The 20,456-nt window shown below is 35.1% G+C and overlaps 1 protein-coding gene and 1 pseudogene across 2 annotated transcripts in view; one reads left to right on the plus strand and one right to left on the minus strand.

Moving 5' to 3' along the window:
• The window catches only part of Grm5 (glutamate metabotropic receptor 5), a 551,762-nt gene that overhangs the window by 328,383 nt on the left and 202,923 nt on the right, over positions 1–20,456 (minus strand). The gene's annotated exons all lie outside the window — the stretch shown is intronic.
• The window catches only part of LOC127684628 (splicing factor 3A subunit 1-like), a 112,420-nt pseudogene continuing 101,040 nt past the window's right edge, over positions 9,077–20,456 (plus strand).

Here is a 20,456-nt window from a genome sequence, read left to right on the forward strand (position 1 = left end):
CCATCCCTATCTCCATTTCCAGGTTACCAGTTTGACCTAGCTGCAGGTCAGGTACAAGTGACCATGACCCAGAAACATAGCTCTAGTTTTCCCTGAGTGACATGCTTTATCATGGAGAATCTCTACAGAAGAGCAAGGCATGAATTATCATGTTTGCAGCACAAATAATGGTGTATGGCATGTTTTCTGCCATCCCAGATTGTACTGAATTATCTTCCTCTGAGACAGTTCTATGCACGTATTCCCTCTGTACACCTCAGAAACAGCTGGTATGGAAAAAATTCTCTAACTCTGTATTTCTAAACTGGTCTGTTTCACTCACCCCAAAGATTTAAGACTTTTTTCATGTCATACTCTAATTATTTACTTGGCTGTCTAAGTGAGTGTGTGCTAACTGGAATGATTTCAGTTACACCTCTATCTACAGAGCTTTGAGATATAATTGTGTTGAAGTAAACAGATTTTAAGATATAAACATCAAATTTTCATCATTCAGTTGATGCTTATTAGTAAACAGGATTCAAAATGATGGAGCATGGCTAAAACAGTATAGACAGTGCTGCTGAACTGTAAGTTCTGTCAAGACACAGAACACAGTAAAAAATGATTAGAATTTTGTTAACCTATAATCTTTTGTTGCTAACAGTCTTTGGAAATGAGAGTCTCTCTCTCTCTCTCTGTCTCTCTCTCTCTCCCTCTTTCTCTGTCTCTGTCTCTCTGTCTCTGTCTCTGTCTCTGTCTCTGTCTCTCTCTCCCCCTCTGTTTGTGTGTGTGTGTCTGTGTTGATGACATTCATTTAAAAATCTTTAGAGAATTTGGTTTTAGATTTTCCATCTGTATCTCTTCCTTAGCTACCCCTTTCTGTGTGTTTTACAGTCTAACTACAGCTTCTAGTTCCTAATTCTGAGAATGTGCATTGAATCGTGTAAATAGTCCCTAACTTAAGCTAATTTTCTAAAAGTGCTTATATAATATGTTATACTCTATACTGAAAACCACCTAGTTATATTAAATAGGAAAAGACTACCTTCGCTGAATTTCTACAACCTTGAAATTTACATAACCACTCTTCATCAATCTGTCCCATTAATGATTCTTAGACTTTATAAAAAGTATTAATTGTTCTCCTGCCATATTGTGTTTTTATAATAACTGTTAGATTTGTGATATTTTCAATGTACCCACATCAATTTGCAAAAATATTTCAAAGTTATGATTACTTCATACATTCAATGTTTTTACATACATATCAAAAGGGCAAATCAGAACTTGCAAATCAATATTTTCCTTCTTTATAACACAAATTACTTAGGATAGTATATACTGTCTCAATGTTTTATTTTAAGGCTGGAATCAAACCTATGGTCTATGTGCTAGGCAAATACTCTACCACTGAACTATATTCCTGCAGGGCATCTACCCTATATACAATATCCTCATGGCTGGGGACAGAACAGTTGTGATTTTAGCACTCCTCTGGAAGGAGTTCCACTTTCAAGAACTAATGTCTTGGCTCCTGGTTTCATTACTTATAAATGTCACTAAAATGTTCACCAAGGATGAAAATGAGAGAAAGTAGGTAGAATATAGCAGATTCACTCAACGACTTTTCTAACTTGGATTATTCCATAAAGTCTAGTTCCAAAGCTTTAAAGACAAATGGGCTCAATTATACGCACTAAATCAGCATTTAGTAAAATAAATCATAGCATATAGGAAATATTAAGATAAAAAGTCAGTAGTACTAAAGGGATCATACAGCTTTAATCCCTGGTCTTGGAATTCTAAGCAGAAATAAATTTTCATAGCTTAAACCATTCAGACTGGTTTTGTATTATGGTAGAGCAACTTCACTATCGTAACTTTCTGTCCCTAAGTCAATGTTTCTATCATACAAATCCTTATGCTAGATGAAATTAATAGACTTGTAATTCAGAGGGGTCATCATATAAAGGAAAGAATACATTTGTGTTGCATAAACGAAATTTGATTCCTGCATTGAAAATTCTCTAGTGATTGGTCCTTAAAAAGTAGTTTAAATGCTTGACTTTAAGTTTCTTAAATAGAAACTTAGACAGAAAAAGACCTCTCCTACATAATGTCTGGAATATAATAACTACTCAACAAAAGTTAGCATCTATATTGGTTCTCTCTTCTTTACATTTTATTAATAAGACTTTCAAGATTGGCTTTTAAACTAGAATAGGTTTGACTATCACTTTAATTATTCAAGTATATATTCAAGCTCTAGATCTGTTACCAAATAATTTTGGTGTTGAGGCAAGTGGCCTTTTCTTCCTTATTATAAAATGTTGCTATATTATAAATAAAATTTTGCATAGGGAATGATAAGAAAGGGATCAGATAGATTTTTAACAACATAAAAATAGTTTTTGTTTTAGTTACAAACATTTGCATTTTTTCTATTATAATCTAGACATTGGTGGTTATGTGTGTGATCCACTCCTCCTAATAGAAACTCTGCCTGTCTTATTGCCCATGTACTCAAGAGCTTAGCTAATACCTGGAAAATGATAATTCAACTCTACTCATTCTTCTCATAAGTTTAAAACTAAAACTGTTATTTAGTTGTGGTGTGTTTTCTGTATTCCTTCATGTAGCTCTGAAGTATTATTATTTTTGTGATTTTTACAATCACCACCCTTATTGCTATCATCATGCTGGCATTCCACAAAGCAAATTAAAAAACACATAATCTCTGTCATCAAGACACATAACAGTTAAAACATCTCGATTGGAATTACCCAGTGTTTTAATAAAATCACTCATGGCCCAATTCCCCTGTCCTCATTTTGCTGTTGATGAAATCCCTGGATACTACCATAATGTTGGTTTTATCACTCTGTAGAACTAATGTCTGCTGTTTCCCACACTCCATTCCTTTAATCACACCTCTGGGATACTAGAATGCATTAAGCCCTGTGAGATTACCTAACACACAGGAATAGCAAGTGAGTCTCTGAAGCATGTTGAGGTTGTCACAGTGGCTTATTTTCTCTTTTACTCAAATATCATTAAGTGTACCCAAGTGTCCTGGGAGCACTTCTCAATGAGAGGAATCCTTCCAATGGAACTGTTAGTTAGTCCTTACTTCAAACTGAGTGGGATATGCCAGAATCTGGAAATACCAAACAATTGGAGGCTATGTTAGGTTGTGAGCTTAGAGAAAACAAGGAAATAGCCCAGTTGGCTCTAATTGACTTTGGTAGCTCGTTCTTATTGCTTTAAGCATGCAATTGCCCATTTTCTCAAAAGTCCCCCAGTTTGTTCCGTTTCTCTACAAGTTACTTCTCTTATGTATAGGGCCCTAACTCTGTGTTCATTTAAATACTTTGTAAGGTATTACAACTTTTAAAAGCATTATATATACATTTTCACTCTATCCATTTTCTTTTTACTTGGCCTTCATCTGCCCCTGGCATCCAGTGTTTATTTACTTGCAGTACTCATCAATCACTTCAAAACCAAGGAAAGATATCATATCTTTTGTTGTTTCTGTAAAGTTACACATTCTCATTAAAGTTTTGAGCCTAAATGGTTATCAGCTGTCATTCATATTTCATGATTAAAAGAAAAGTAACATTTTCCTGGAGAACAAAGTTGCTGAGAGATAGTGGTGAAGGCTCTGACATTAATTATTAGGCCACTAATTATATTGTTAGTTGCCACAACTATATCTTATACCTTAATGGTTAATTAAAATAATCTCCCTACTTTGTTTGACTTTTTCTATACTAGACTGATATTACTTTTTCTCTTTTGAAAGAGACAAGATAGAAGAAAAGACAATTAATTCTACAGATAAGAATTTCCATTAGGCAACAAAGGTAAAAAGAAGACATTCTTCAGTAGATTATGGAACTTAAGACAAGCTACTGAACCTTATATTGGACAGAGGGAAATGATAATGGGTGTGGATCAAGATCATGGCTATTACCACTTAAAGAATTATAGGGTCATGTGGGTGAACAGTGCACAAAATAGCTAAACCACAAAAACATTTCAAAGACAGTGAGAGCTGCAAGCTACTGCGTAAGTGCATAATAATGTTATTTTACTTCTGTGGCAGGAATGTTACAGAATGAAAATATTACTTTATATAAAATGATTTTTGGCTAGGCAGGTTGCTTCATATATTTATTGCCAGCACTTCGACTCTAACAGCAGTCGGATCTCTATGAGCAAAGGGCCAGCTTCATCTAGAGTTCCAAGCCCGTGAACACCTGTATCGAAATAAATAAAGTCACTACAAAAACAAAGATTCTTGTGGGCCTGGGATATAGTTCAGTGGTCCAGTGTTCGCTACTGACAGTGTGGGCTGCAGTTCAATTCTTACTACAGCTTTTAAAGTGACAGGAGACAAAAATGCAGTAAGGTACTGGAAGAAGCTACTAAGGAAATTTAATTCTGAGGTAACAAGATTTTTTGTCTCCTTCTACCTCTCTTTGTCTTTCCATCTCTTCATCTCCCCCTTTCTCTGTCCTTCTATCTCTCTTTCTCTCCTTCCTGTTTTTCCTCTCCCCTTCTTTACTCATCCTCTCATGGTACTAGAACGATTATACAAAAATTCTTTTACTGATGTGCATTTTCAGTGAAATTGAAGTTTAAATAGGGCACGAATCACATAAATAGAGTAGAGAGGACAAGTTAAAGCTGTCTCCATAGTTTCCAGTTTGACAGACCAACTAACAGATGGTATGGTTGGGAACTAGAGCTGGTGTTTGGCAGGAAAGATGTGTGCTTCACCATGGCCACATGGCTTAACACTAGGAATCTGCATAATGATGTTTTAGATTCAAATGTTAATCAAATACCAGAGCTCTAAACAGTCTGAGCAGCAGAGATAGTATGAATCTCAGGGAGATGAAAAATAAATCCATGAAACTGAGTAGAAACTACGTTTGGAACCTAGACCAAAGTGTAAGAGAAACAAATGATTAAATCTTACAGTTTGATAATAATAATTAATGTAAAATAGTAATAATTAATGGAACTATTGATAATATCTAAAATGTTCGGCAGCTATAATTTTTTCTAATTATTTGTTTCTGTGCACCCATGTCTATGTACATGTGCTTTGCCACATATATGAATGTCAGAAGATATCCTTCAATAATTGGTTCTTGTTCAGTCAGGGTCTTTCTTGTTTCTGCTGCTTCTGGTACTATATATATGTGTCACACATCTAGCTTTTTACATGGGTTCTAGGGATCCAACTCTATTCATCATGTGTGTGTGTGACTGCAATGTTACCCAATGGATATATCCAGCCTTCGGTAGTTATTAGATACAATCTCAATAAATACTAAAACCTACCCACTGATATTGACAACAAGTATTTACCCATTTCCCATGTTCACAAACCGAAGAAAGGATATTAAATAAGTAGCCTAGTTCTAACATGTAAGAATGTAAAATAGTAACCTGTGCTGTCTACTAACTGGGGCAAGGTGGTGACAATGAGTAAGAGATCCGGATATGGTTTTTGACATGAATCTAGTGGGTGAAAATATCCAGATGGGCAGGTGCCCTATAGCAGTAAATGCCTATGTGAAAAGGATATGTAGGACTGAAGAAAGGTCCCCAGGCACCGTTATGAATGTCTTCAGCAGATGCATTTCAACAGATTCAGCATAGAGCAGACTTAAGATCACATAGGTTAGATCAAAATTAGGAGAACAATAATTTTAATCCACTAACATGGCTGTTCTGGCACAGAATCACATCCAAAGATATAATCTAGTCAGAATGCAGACACACCTTGGATTACATTATGATCTGGGTGGAATACAGACATTCCTTTAGTAGACACCTTTAATCACTAACAATGAAGGTTAGTAGAAAGAAGCAACCATGTTTGAAAGTGACATTTAATCGAGGATCAGAAAATGTAACAAATCAAAGATTTGACAGAATAAGCCAGAGAATGAGAAGAAGCCAGAAGATTAGAATATATTGCCAATGCTAGGATGAGGCTAAGCAGAGAAATTCATTCCAAAGCCAAAAGAAGCTGGATTGATCAGTCGGCTTGAAAGATTAGACTGTATCCAGGTGTAGGTTTTAAAATAGATAGAACAGAGAAGGAAATGCTCTGGATTCAACCCAAGTCATGTATTCATAGTGCTTATGTAGAGCTTTCATCGCTTCATCTGAGAAAATAAAAACAACATTTACACAATAGAATGTTACAGCAGTAACACAATAGTCAAAGGAAATAGCAGTTAATCTAAATCAGATAAATCAAGAATATAAAGTTCAAAAGATATTAGTAATTTTAATCCAGGTCTGAGACCTGTAAACATTACGGATAAAAAACTATAGTACTGAACATTTTTAGAATTCTATCCACGATGACACCCAGAGACATATGAATCTAATTATCAGTGTGCTATTAAGAAAGACTACATATTCACTTAGCACAAAAATGAGATTGACCAAAGAAAAGAGTGAACATCACTCAGCTCTCCAGAACTCTTTATGGGAATAGTAAGAATTGTGTTAAAGAAGATTCCACATAAACTTATATACCAAGAATAATCAGAAACAAACTTAACAGTTAGGAAAGATAAGTTTGTCAAAATATAGAAAAAGTGGCTTAACAAAATGTAAATATTGAAATGAGATAAAATTGCACTTTCAAGAATTCTAATAGTGAGATATGATGCAATTCAAGGACTTCTAATATTACAATTTATTGGACTGGATCTTCAAATGGGAAGTTTTCATTGTAAAATACAGTGAATTCATCATTTAAGACTTCTGTAATTTAAATGAAAGATCTTTTGCACATAGATCAAAATAATTTAACATTTTAATTGTATTATTAATAATAATGGAAGTAAAATAGGTAATATAAAATATTTCAAACAAATCAGGTGTATCTTTATGGGAGAAACATGATATTACAGGGTTTAATTATGCCATTAAAATGATTTCTTGCTCAAATATCTAAAAGTCTAATGAAGGACATAAATATTTCTAAAATGCTAAATAAGAGAAGAGAATAAATAAACACATTCTAGGCTTCATATAAATTCTTTACTATTTTTCTTATTAACCCTTTTAAAAATGTTTGAAACTAAGATATCTTTTGTAATAATTTTGCTTTAATGGCCTAAATTAAAATATGTTGAATTTGAATATATTGAGATATATTTAGCAACATAGCTTTTAAACAAATTTGATATATACTTATATATGTTTTCTTAACTAGGCTTATATATTTTGATCTAGTAATGAATATAACAAACAAAAATATAGGTAATGGTAAACATGAGTAATATTTCAAGATATCAATATTGTTATAAGTTACTATGATAGCGTAATTTTTATCTAGCACAAAACCAAGCTTTTTGTAAAAATTGTGGTAGCTTTCTAACCATATTTACAAAAACCAAAATAATGATTTTTATTCATTTTATCCACAAGGCCTTGAAACCAGGTAGCATTTCCCCACCCAAATAAAAATAAAAATACAAATCGTTTCTTATCCTGGCATTGATCTTGAAAAAAATAAATGGCAGATGGCTATCAGGGGAAAGAATGCTGAGATGTCACATGTGTAACTCACCTTTCATCAGTGTTTCCTGATGAGCTTCTCTAATTTCAGAGGATTATTTCTCTACAAGCAACACTACACTATATCTACCAACTAAAGATGACTTGACTTTTTCAAATCTCTGGGTCTATCTCCCATTATATTAAATGTCTTTTTCCCCCTCAATTTCAACTCTTGCCAACATCTATATAACTTCCAGTTTTCTTTGTTTTTTATACTACATATTCTTTGAATTATTTTTACTTTGTGTGTACATATGTGCATGTGTGTTGACACACTCTTGTTTATGCATGCCTGTGTGAAAGCTTGAAGCTGATGTTTGTTGTCTTTTTCTATTACTCTCCATGTTGTTATTTAAGACATGGTCTTGTACTAAACTCAGGACTCACAGAATCAGCTTGTCTAAGGAAGGAAAAGAATACACAAAACTCATAGTGTGTGAAATTACTTCTTGTTATGAAGTTTGTACATCCAGAAAGTACTTGTGAAAGTACAAAATCATCAATAAATGGAAAGATTTGCCAATATCTGACACAAAAGAATAGTAAATTGACTTTGAAATTTTGTAAAAAAATAAATTGAGGCTTTGATTTTCTAAGTGACTATGGAACAATTAAGTATCAATATACAATATACAATGTACAAATATATATATATATATATATACATATACACACACACACACATACACACACACGCACATATACACAATGTATCTGAAATCAAACTTACACACCATCAACAAAAATTGACTCAAAATTTGTATTTATATATATATATCTGTATCCATACCTTTATACATAAACACACACACACACACACACACACACACACACACACACACACAAATCAAAGAAAAAGACTATCAGTTTGAGAGTAGGGGACATGGGAGGTGTTGGAGGGAGGATACTTGACAGGGTGTAGAGAGAGGAAAAAGATTGTAGAAAGTGATATTTCTATTTTAATTAACAATATTTTTATTTACTTTTTTAAAAAAGTAACTATGTAAAAAGAAATATAACCCAATGAAAATCTCATAAATTATTAAAAATTAACTTAAATTGATGATAATGGAAATAAATATTATAAAACTATAAATATCAACAAAGGAAGGTTGTTTTGTAACTTTAGAGGGGGTAACACTTCTCATGTAACAAATTAAGACATGATTCATGAAATTAAAATTGATTGATAAAACTTTATTAAAATTAAAATGGCATTCCCAAAGGTACTCTGAATTTTAATGTTAATCATAGACTGAAAAAGGGTTTTGTTAACTTCTTTAAAGTCACCTTAAAATATTTGTCTCAGATGTTGGGAAACAATGAAAATTCTGACTGGCACAAATATTAACTGAACATGTAAAAGCATGTTAAAAATTGTTAGTTTCTAAATATATTATTGTGTTCATCTCTTCTAAATTTTAACACAGGTTATAATTGGCACTTTATTCATTTGAAGAATGATAAATAATAATAGAGGGGCCTGAAAGACACAATGTCTGAAGAAGGTACAGGACAGACTACAGAAGACAAACATTCTCTTATGATATAAAAATCTACCAAAGTTTCTGCACATTTAAAATTAAATGGTTTTTGACTGGAAACATAATTAATGTGTAAGCAAATATGAGTTGTTTTCTGTAATGAAACAAAGTCATAACTCTCTAGAGGTAAAAACTGAGTTGCTGGTCCACATATAAATAGAGATTTGAACATCAAAAATGGAAGTGAAGTCTCCCAGACTGTTCTAATTCTTATGTAAATATTGAAATTTTTTGAAGATGCTTTCTTTTTATCATTGCATGTTTTTGGCTTTTTTATTGAAGATCAAGTACCCAAAAGTATGTGGGATTATTTCTGGGTCTTCAATTCTATTCCATTGTGTCTGTGCTAATACTATATAGATTTTATCACTATTACTCTGCAGTCAACAAATGGTGTTGGTTCAATTGGCGGTCTATATGTAGAAAAATGAATAGATCAATTTTATCACCTTGCACCTCAAGTCTAAGTGAATTAAGGACTTCAACATAAATCCAAATACACTGAATCAAATATAAGAAAAACTGGGAAAGATCCTCAAACTCATTGGCACAGGGGGAAATTTCCTAAACAAAACTCCAATGACTCAGGCTCTAAAATTAACAATTGCTAAATGGTACCTCATGAAAATGAAAACCTCTGTAAGGCAAAAGACACAGTCAATAGGAAAAATCAGCAACCACAAATTGGGAAAAATATCTTCACCAACCCCAGATCCAACAAAGGGCTAATATCCAAATTATACAAACAACTCAAGAAGCTAATCTCCATAAAAATCAAATAACCAAATTTAAAAATGGAGTTCAAAGCTAAACAGAGAATTCTTATTAGAGAATTCTCAATAGAGGAATTTTGAAATGCTGAGAAGCATCTAAAGAAATGTTCAATATCTTAGTCATAAGGGAAATACAAATCAAAATGACACTGAGATTCCAGTATACACAAATCAGAATGGCTAAGAGCAAAAACTCAAGAAAAGAGCAGTTGCTGGTGAGGACGTGGAAAAAGAGGAACACTCCTCCACTGCTGTGGGGTTGCAAGGTGGTACAACCAGTTTGGAAATCTGGCAGTTATAACACTATTGGGCATGTACCTAAAAGATGCTCCAACATATAACAAAGACATGTGTTTATGTTCATAGCAGCCCTATTTTTAATAGCTAGATGCTGGAAAAAGCCCAGATGTCCTTCAACAGAGGACTGGATACAGAAAATGTGGTATATTTAAACAATGGTATACTATTCAGACATTAAAAACAAAGACTTCATGAATTTTGAAGGCAAATGGATAGAAGTAGAAAATAACCTTAATGAGGTAACCCAACCCCCCCCAAAAAAAACATACGTGATATATACTCACTAATAAGTGGCTATTAGCCACAAAGCTCGGAATACCTGTGATACAACTCACAGACCATATGAAGCTTCACAATAATGAAGGCCAAAGTGTGTATGCTTCAATCCCTCTTATAAGGGAAACAAAATAATCTTGAGAGATAGAGAGAAGGAAGTTTCTGGGTTGGAGAGGGAAGGGTGAGGAAAAAAAACAGGGAGCAGGTTTAGGTGTGGGAAGAGACTGGCGAAGAGTCCAGAGGGCCAGAAGAATAATTGGAAAAATGTAGCAGTGTGTGTGTGTGTGGGGGGGGGGGATACCACTAGATAGCTCCAGATACCAGTTATACAAAAAGGCCCCTAGGAACTGATGGGATGACAATAGCTAAAATACACAGCAGAGGGGGGATAGAAAGTGTGGACACCACCTCTAATAGATAGGAATGGCCCCCAGTTGAGGGAAGGGGCCACTCGCTCATCTCTAAGTTTTTTACCCAGAATTGTTCCTGTCAAAAATAAACGCAGAGACATAAAATGGAGCAAAGGCTAAAGGAAAGGCTACCCAGATACTGTGCCACTGTGAGATCCATTCCATATGCAGACATAAAATGCTTACATTACACTATTGCTGAAGCCAAGAAATGCTTGCAGACAGGAGCCTAATATGTCAGTCCTCTGAGAGGTTTTGCCAGCATCTGACTAAGAGAGGTGCAGATACTCACAAACAACCATTGGACTGAGCTCAGGGATCCCAATGGAAGAGTTAGGGAAGGACTGAAGGAGCTGAAGGAGACTGCAATCCCACAGAAAGAACTCCCATGGACTCATCCACCAACCATTGGGTCCCAGACCCCTGATACATATATATCAGAGGACTTCCTTATCTGGCATCTATAGGAGGGGAGGCTCTTAGACCTGTGGAGTCTTTTTGCTCCAGTAAAGGAGGATGCTAGAGGGGTGAGGTAGGGTTGAGTGGGTAGGTTGGGGAGTACCTTCTTAGAGGCAAAGTGGAAGAGGTATGGGACGGGGTGGGTTGAGAAGGAAGACTGGCAATGGGGACAACATTTAAAACGTAAATAAATGAAATGGTCAATTAAAAAATTGTAACAAATATTAAAATTGGTTTGCTCCTCAAACCAGAGCCCCTAAACCCTTTCAGGATATGTGAAAAAGAAAAAAAGTAAAAAGTCATTCTTACAGTACTATGAAAGTTATAAGAAAATTATGTTAATAATGTTTTAAATGCAAATCAAATCCCACTTAGGAGTTAAACAATTATTATAAGACATATTAATAAGAAACTTTACTTGAGGTTATTTGGAATTCTTGGAAACTGGTTATAACGTGCACACACAAATATATACTAATAGAAGGAATTCTCTCTTGTATTTAATATCTCTTTGATTTCTCAATCAAAGGAAGATTCTATATGCTGTACTTGCTAATAGAAGGACTTAATAGATTTCTAAGGATTTAAATACTACAGTTGTCATTCAGTTCCCAATCAACCAGATGGTGTTATGCTTATTGCAAGCATACTTAATTTTGTAGTATTTTATTTTCTTGGGGTTTACATAATTGCAATATTTACAAAAGAAAGGTTGATGGAAAAGTGGTACCCATCGGGACTTTAAGAACTATGTTTCAAATGGCCTGTGCTAATTTAATGTCTTTATTATAAATTGGTTATTTTCATGACATTTTCTTCATAATTCCTGTGTGAAACTGAAAAATGATCATTGTACTTTCCTGGGACTGATATAAATTAAGAAACTTATAAAACTGTTTACTAAATATTTGTATTCTAATTGTCCATTGATCAATGATTTCCTCATATTCCTCTCTTTGGATGTTATTTTTTCATGGCGATAAAACATCCACGAAATTAGTTCAGTTAATAACTATACATGTCCTCTAAGCAGTCAAGTGCAAGAGATAAATGTCTCTCATTTAAAATCCAAAACTGGAAGTGGTTACCATATTGAGGAAAGCATGTTGAAATTGAGAATTAATATTACCACTTTACTGACATTCCTTAGCCAGTGGTAAAAAAACAAAATAGCCTTATTGCTGATACAGAGAAAATTTTAGGGATCTAGATGGAAAGTCAAATTTCTCAGACATTCCTTTAAATTTACATATAGTCCACAATGATTCCCTTAGTCTTCAAGTCTATGAAATATTTAAAGAGGCTTAGGAGCTACAGGACAAAATTTTAAGCCTGTCACAGATTGATTCATATGGCTTAAAGCTAATTCTTGAAGCTCTCATTTCCATAAAATGAAAGCTTAAGATGAAGAAGTAAGTGCTGACAAAGAAAGTTGGACAAACTACCTACTTGTCTAACTCAGATTGAGCATGATTAATGGAAGTAGCTATGCTATAGGATTGATTTTTAATCTTCATTAACTGTCCTGCATTCCAAGATATCTTCTAGGACTAACTACCTATGGAGGAGAAACCAATGTCTAGCTTCACATCTACAAAGCTCAAATTAGCTGTATTGTAGATGGAGGGCCTAATGCAGCTGGGGATGTTAAATGAAACCAATGTCCACATTTCCACTTAAAAAAAAGAGAACCGATTTAAAATTAAACTAAATGTTTGATTCTGATGATAGTCAATTGCAAAAAAAAAAAAAAAAAAAAAAAAAAAGACACAAAGGAGAATTGCTGATGTCTAAAGAAAATACAGGGACAAGGAGTGGAGCAAAGCCTGAAGGAAAGGCCATCAGGAGACTGTCACACTCCATTCACTATTGCTGATGCCAAGAAGTACTTGCTGGCAAGAGCCTGATATAATTGTCTCCTGAGAGGCTCAGTCAGAGCCTTACTAATACATTTGAGGATGTTTGCAGCCAACCATCAGACTGAGCATTGGGACCCCAATAGAGTTAGAGGAAGGTCTGAAGAAGCTGAAGGGACTTACAACTCCATTGGATGAACTACACTATTAGCCATCCAGACCCCCATTGCTCCCTAGAACTAAGCCACCAACCAAAGGATACACATGGAAGCAACCATGGCTGTAACTGCATATGTAGCAGATGATGGCCTTGTTTGGTATCAAAGGGTGGGTGGGTTGTTGAGGAAGCACACTCATAGAAGCAAGGGGGAAAGAATAGGTTAGGAGACTTGGAGAGGGGAAGCTAGGAAGGAAAATAATATTTGAAATGTAAAATAAATAAATAAATAAATAAATAAATAAATAAATAAATAAAATAACCAATAATTTTTTTTCAAAAAGACACACGCCTGCTTACAAAGTGGTATGATAAATATTTTTTTTTGCTTTTAGATGATAAATATTTTAAACCACTTTGAGACCAACTACTCAAAAAAATTAAGATTTTCTTCAAAGTACATGGCTCCATAGCAATGATACTGCCTGTTCAAAGTTATGAGATTCAAATAGTTAATGTTCTCATGCTAAAAATATACTACTTATTCTATAGGCATTGCATTATGTTTAATTTGACTTCAAGTGTTACTATTTAAGAAATTCTTTTAGAAATAGAGTGCTGCGCCATCTCCAAGTGGTTCAGGAACCCAGCTATACAACCAGGAGCCAGCGCAGAGGAGGCAACCTGCACAAGTGAGACCAGCCCTGCAGATCGGAGGATTCTGTCTGGAGTCCTCTGGCAGGATCCTTCCGGTTTCCACCTCCCAATAGGAAACATCCCTGGCCACAGCATGCCACCTCCAAGTGGCCCAGGAAACCATCTATATACCCAGCAGCACAGAGGAGACAGCCAACACAGCCTGCATCCAGAGTTCATTGGGACTACATACCACAGAGCTACATACCCAAATACAGCTACAGGAGAGTGGGTCTGGCTGCCATCTTTGCTCCTGTTACTGTGTAACATTGGTATGCAGGGATCACCAAAGTAGATAATCACTTGGGACACAACACACCAGGACTCTGCCTGCACCCAGGAACTCAACAGCACCACAGCAATTTGTGCCAGGGGAAAGCAGGTTGCCCAGGGTTGCTGAGATAGACCTACAGGCACAAAGGAGGGGCAAACACCAGACAGTGACAGCAGGACAGACTAACACCAGAGATAACCAGAGGGCAAAACGCAAATGTAGGAATGTTGCTAACAGAAATCAAGGCAATATGGCACCATTTAAAACCCAATTCTCACACAACACCAAGTCCTGTATATCCGAACACACCAGGAAAGCAAAATTTGGATTTAAAAAATCACAGGTCATGATGCTGATGGAGGGCATCATGGAGGCCTTAAAGAAGGACATAAATGACTCCCTTAAAGAAATACAGGAGAACACAAGAAAACAGAGAAGCCCTTGAAGAACTAAGGGAAAACACAACCAAAACAGGTGAAAGAATTAAACAAAGCCATTCAGGATCTAAATAAAGAGGTAGAAACAATATTGAAATCACAAAGGGAAACAACTTGAGACATAGAAAACTTAGCAAAGAAGTCAGGAGTCATGGATCCAAGCATCAACAACAGAATACAAGAGATAGAAGAAAGAATCTCAGATGCAGAATATACCATAGAAAGCATTGATACAACAGTCAAAGAAAATGACACATGCAAAAAGATCCTGACCCAAAACATCCAGGAAGTCCAGGACAAAATGAAAAGACCAAACCTAAGGATTATAGGTATAGAAGAGAGTGAAGATTTCCAACATAAAGGGCAAGTAAATGTCTTCAACATAATTATAGAAGAAAACTACCCTAACCTGAAGAAAGAGATGCCCATGAACATGCAAGAAGTCTACAGAACTCCATATAGATTTGACCAGAAAAGAAATTCCAAAAAACACCAAATGTACTAAACAAAGAAAGAATATTAAAAGCACTAAGGGAAAAAGGTCAAGGTAAAGGTAGACCTATCCGGTCTATAAAGGTAGACCTATCAGAATTACACTGGACTTCTCACCAGAGACTATGAAAGCGAGAAGAGCCTGGGCAGATTTCATGTAGACCCTAAGGAAACACAGAAGTCAACCCAGACTACTATATCCAGCAAATCTCTCAATTACAATAGATGGAGAAACCAAGGTATTTCACGACAAAAACAAATTTATACAGTATCTTTCCAAAAATCGAGCCCTTCAAAGGATAATGAATGGAAAACACCAACAAAAGGATGGAAACTACACACTAGAAAAAGCAAGAAAGTAATCTTCTTTCAACAAACCCAAAAGAAGATAACCACACAAATATAAAAATTACATCAAAAATATCAGGAAGCAAAAATCATTATTCCTTAATATCTCTTAACATCAATGGACTCAATTCCCCAATAAAAAGACATAGACTAACAGACTGGATTCATAAACAAGATCCGACATTTTGCTGCATACAGGAAACACAGCTCAGTGTCAAAGACAAACCCTACCTCAGAGTAAAAGACTGGAAAACATTTTTTCCAAGCAAGTATTGCCAGCAAACAAGCTGGGATATCCATTCTAATATCCAATAAAATAGACTTTCAGCCAAAAGTCATCAAAAAAGACACAGAAAGACAGTTTATACTTATCAAAGGAAAAATCAGATATCTATAAATCATTTCATCCTAATCAAAAGAACATACCTTCTTCTCAGCACTCATGGTACCATCTTCAAAAATGATCATATAATTGATCACAAAACAGATCTCAACAGATATAAGAAGATCGAGCTAATTCCATGCCTCCTATCAGATCACTATGGAGTAAAAGTGGTCTTCAACAGCAACAAAAACAAAAGAAAGCCCACATACACATGGAAGCTGAACAATGTTCTACTCAATGATACCTTGGTCAAGGAAGAAATAAGGAAAGATATCAAAACCTTTTTACAATTTAATGAAAATGAAGGCACAATATACCCAAATTTATGGCACACAATGAAAGCAGTGCTAAGAGGAAATCTTATAGCTCTGAGTGCCTCCAAGAAAGAAGCTGGAGAGAGCATACATTAGCAGCTTAACAGGACACCTGAAAGCTTTAGAACAAAAAGAAGCAAATACACAGCAATAAGAAGAGTACAAGGCAGGAAATCATTAAACTCATGGCTGAAATTAATCAAGTTGAAACAAAAAGACCTATACAAAGAATCAACAAAACCATGAGCTGGTTCTTTGAGAAAATCAGCAAGATAGATAAATCTTTAGCGAGACTAACCAGAGGGCACAGAGACAGTATCCAAATTCAGAAATGCAAAGGGAGAAATAACAACAGAAACAGGAAATTTAAAAAATTATCATATCCTATTACAAAAGCCTATACTCAACACAACAGTAAAATACGGATGAAATGGACAATTTCCCAGACAGTTACCAACTAGCAAAGTTTAATCAGGATCAGATAGACCATCTAAATAGTCTCATAACCCCTAAAGAAATAGAAGTGGTCATTAACAGTCTCCCAACCAAAAAAAAAACACAGGACCAGATGGTTTTAGCTCAGAATTCTATCAGACCTTCAATGGAGACCTAATACCAATACTTTTCAAACTATTCCACAAAATAACCTTATTGATGATTTTGAAAGGTTCAACACATCAGTGAGAGAAATGACTGAAATGTAACAGTCCTAGAAAGGTAGACAAAAGATGTGATTAAATTGTTGAAACTTCATAGAGAATTTTCAAAGAATTAGGACTCAAATGTTTCAGAAAAGTAAAGAAGCAATTGCTTGAGATGAAACCTACTCCAAGGGAAGATGATATGGATATTGTTAAAATGACAAAAAATAATTTGTATAATTACACATTAACTTACAAGGCACTCTAATTTTAAGAAAATATATAAGGTAAAAATCACCATCAAAGAATGTTGCATGCTACAGAGAAATCTTTTATAAGAGCACCAAGAAGTGTGGCAAACTCTACTGTTTTGTTTTATGACATTCTGTAGCATTCCCAGTCTTAAACAACCATGACTCTGTTGAGGGAGTGGCACTCAGCATCAAGTCAAAACTACTTGCTGTCCAAGTGGTGGGGTAAAAGTGCACGTCTTTAACCCCAGCACTTGGGAGGCAGAGGCAGGTGGATTTCTGAGTTTGAGGCCAGCCTGGTCTACAAAGTGAGTTCCAGGACAGCCAGGGTTACACAGAGAAACCATGTCTTGGAAAAAAACAAAACAAAACAAAACAAAAGACTATTTGCTAAAGGATTATAATTCACTGAAGTCCAACATGATGATTATCATGCTTTAGCTGCAAAACATTTTCTAGTTTTAGTTTGTTTTCACAGATAGGTTATTGTACACTTGTTGGCTGACAGCCCAGAGTAATGACCAATTTTTTATGAGCATGGGAACAAAAGAAAAGATTGTGTGACTGGATTTATCATGAAACACTGCTTACTGCAGTAGTTGGGATCTAAGCCTTCAATATCCCCAACATTGTCTCATGTATTTTTCTGCATAGCTTTCTAGTTCTATCTATATTGGCCTTTACTTGATTGCACATTTCAAAATGTTTACATTATGTTATTAGCTGGAGTATATAATTTAACCCCATGTTCTGAAAACAGCTTATCCTTAAAATGTTTTTAATGTATTGTGTATTAATGAAATGGGTTTTCAAATTTTCCTGATATTCTCCAAATTTCTTTATTATATCAGTCATTGAATTATGACATATATTAGTAACCTTTAAAATCTTATTGTCAAACAAGACTAGATTCTCCTGAACTGAGTTCTGGGTCCTCAAAACATATGTCTACAAACAATAACGAACTGATGATTTCTTCATCTGTGAAGCAGAAATGACAGCTTCTAATGTTTAGTTGGAGAAGCAAAAAGCAAACATCTATAGAAAACCAGTTTGAGCAACAGTTAGTATTCTGCAGATGTTCAAATGTATATATATTTGAACATCTGCAGTATACTAGCTGTTGTATATATGTATGTATACATATATATATATATATATATATATATATATATATATTCATTTTTATTACCCTAGTATTTCTATCTCCTTAGTTCATGTAAAAATGGAGCATTTTCTATTCCATTAGCTGGATTACTAGTGAGCTGCATTTTCATTATTTATCGGCTTTAAAGAGATTTTGTGTCAGAGAATGTTACAGTAATTTTAGATGACCAAAACATAAGTTAATTTAATCATTATTAATTTTTCATGAAATAGAATGATTAATGGATAAAGGAAAAGATGGATGAAAATGCCTAAACCTTACAAAAATATCCACATTAAATATTAATTTATTTTAGTGAGTCAGTTAATGGAGCATGCAAAGTAAATAACAAGATATGCATGTCTTAATTCTTTAATTTTTTTTATCTTTTGTCTTTGCATATATTTTTGGGATACATGTGTGTTTGTGCATCTGTGTGTATGAAACTAGAGGTTTATATTGAATATCTTCTGCCATAGCTATCATTTATATATTAAGATAAGATCTGTCACTTATACCAAAAGTTTACTGAAGTATCTAGTCTAGCTACCCAGATATAGCTTGTCTCCACCTGCAGACAAGTTGGAAGAGAGGTGAGCTGTCACCCTCACCCAATAACATTTACTTCTCTGAGTGTTGGGGATCTGAGTCTGGCTTTCTACTTCCTTCATAAGTGCATTACCCACTGGGCCATCTTTTCAGATCTTATATTGCCATTACTATTCTTAACACATTGCTGTATACTTACTTCTGATATTTAGCATCTTTTCACAGTTCTGTCAATTAGGATTTTTAAAAACCCTTAATGACATCTACTGCATTTTTCAAGGCATTTGATTTTTCTAGATTATTATTATTATTATTATTATTAAATTTACAATACAGACATTATCCCCCATCTTGGCTTCCCCTCCCACAGTTTCTTATCCCATTCCTCCTCCCCCTGTCTCCCAGAGGATTCTACCACATCCCCCAGGCCTCCCCTCTCCCTGGAGCCTCGAGTATCTTGATTAGGTGTCTCTTCTTCCACTGAGGCCAGAATGGGCACAATTCTGCTCTGTATGTGTCAGAGGCCTTGGACAAGCTCATGTATGTTGCTTTGTTGGATGTTCAGCATCTGGATCCCAAGGGTCCAGGTTACTTAAAGCTGCTCATCTTTCTACGGGTCACTCTCCTCATCTGCTTCCTCCATCCTTCCCCTAATTTAATCATAGGGGTCCCCAACTACATTCCAATGGTTGGGTGAAAGTAAGTATCTGCCTCTGTCTCAATCAGCTACTGTGTCTCTCAGAGGACCATGCTAGGCTCCTATCTGTAAGTTTACCATGCATCAGTTTTAGTGTCAGACCTCCATGTTTTCCCATGAATTGGATACCCAGATGGGCCATTCAATGGACTGCCTTTCACCTAGTCTCTTCTCATTTGTCCCTGCAGTTCTTTTAGAAAATAACCCTTCTGGGTCAAAAATTTTGACTGTGTGTTGGTAATAACACCCCTCTTCTTGAGGAGCTGTCTATCTACTGGAGATGGACTCTTACTTTTAGAGTAACTTCTCAAGTAATTCACTGTCCTTCCTCTTGATTTATTTCTCTTCAAGACTCAAAATTTCTACCCGACATGGTGTGAGAGAAAGCCCATCAGAAAACTGATGGTTGCAATTCAGACATTCATCAATCATTATTATTTTTTCTCACTTTCTCAGAAATAATGGAGTACTATTCAGCCATTAGAAACAATGAATTCATGAAATTCTTAGGCAAATGGATGGAGCTGGAGAACATCATACTAAGTGAGGTAATCCAGTCTCAAGAGATCAATCATGGTATGCACTCAATAATAAGTGGATTTTAGCCTAGAAAACTGGAATACCCAAAACATAATCCACACATCAAATGAGGTACAAGAAGAATGGAGGAGTGGCCCCTGGTTCTGGAAAGACTCAGTGTAGCAGTATAGGGCAAACAGGAAGAACAGGAAGGGGTGTATGGGAGAACAGGGGGAGGGAAGGGGGCTTATGTGACTTTCAGGTAGTAGGGGGGCCAGAAAAGGTGAAATCATTTTGAAATGTAAATAAAAATATATCGAATTAAAAAAAAGTCCTTCATAAATCAACAT

This window comes from Apodemus sylvaticus, chromosome 1, assembly GCF_947179515.1.
Source record: "Apodemus sylvaticus chromosome 1, mApoSyl1.1, whole genome shotgun sequence".
Lineage (NCBI taxonomy): Eukaryota > Metazoa > Chordata > Mammalia > Rodentia > Muridae > Apodemus > Apodemus sylvaticus.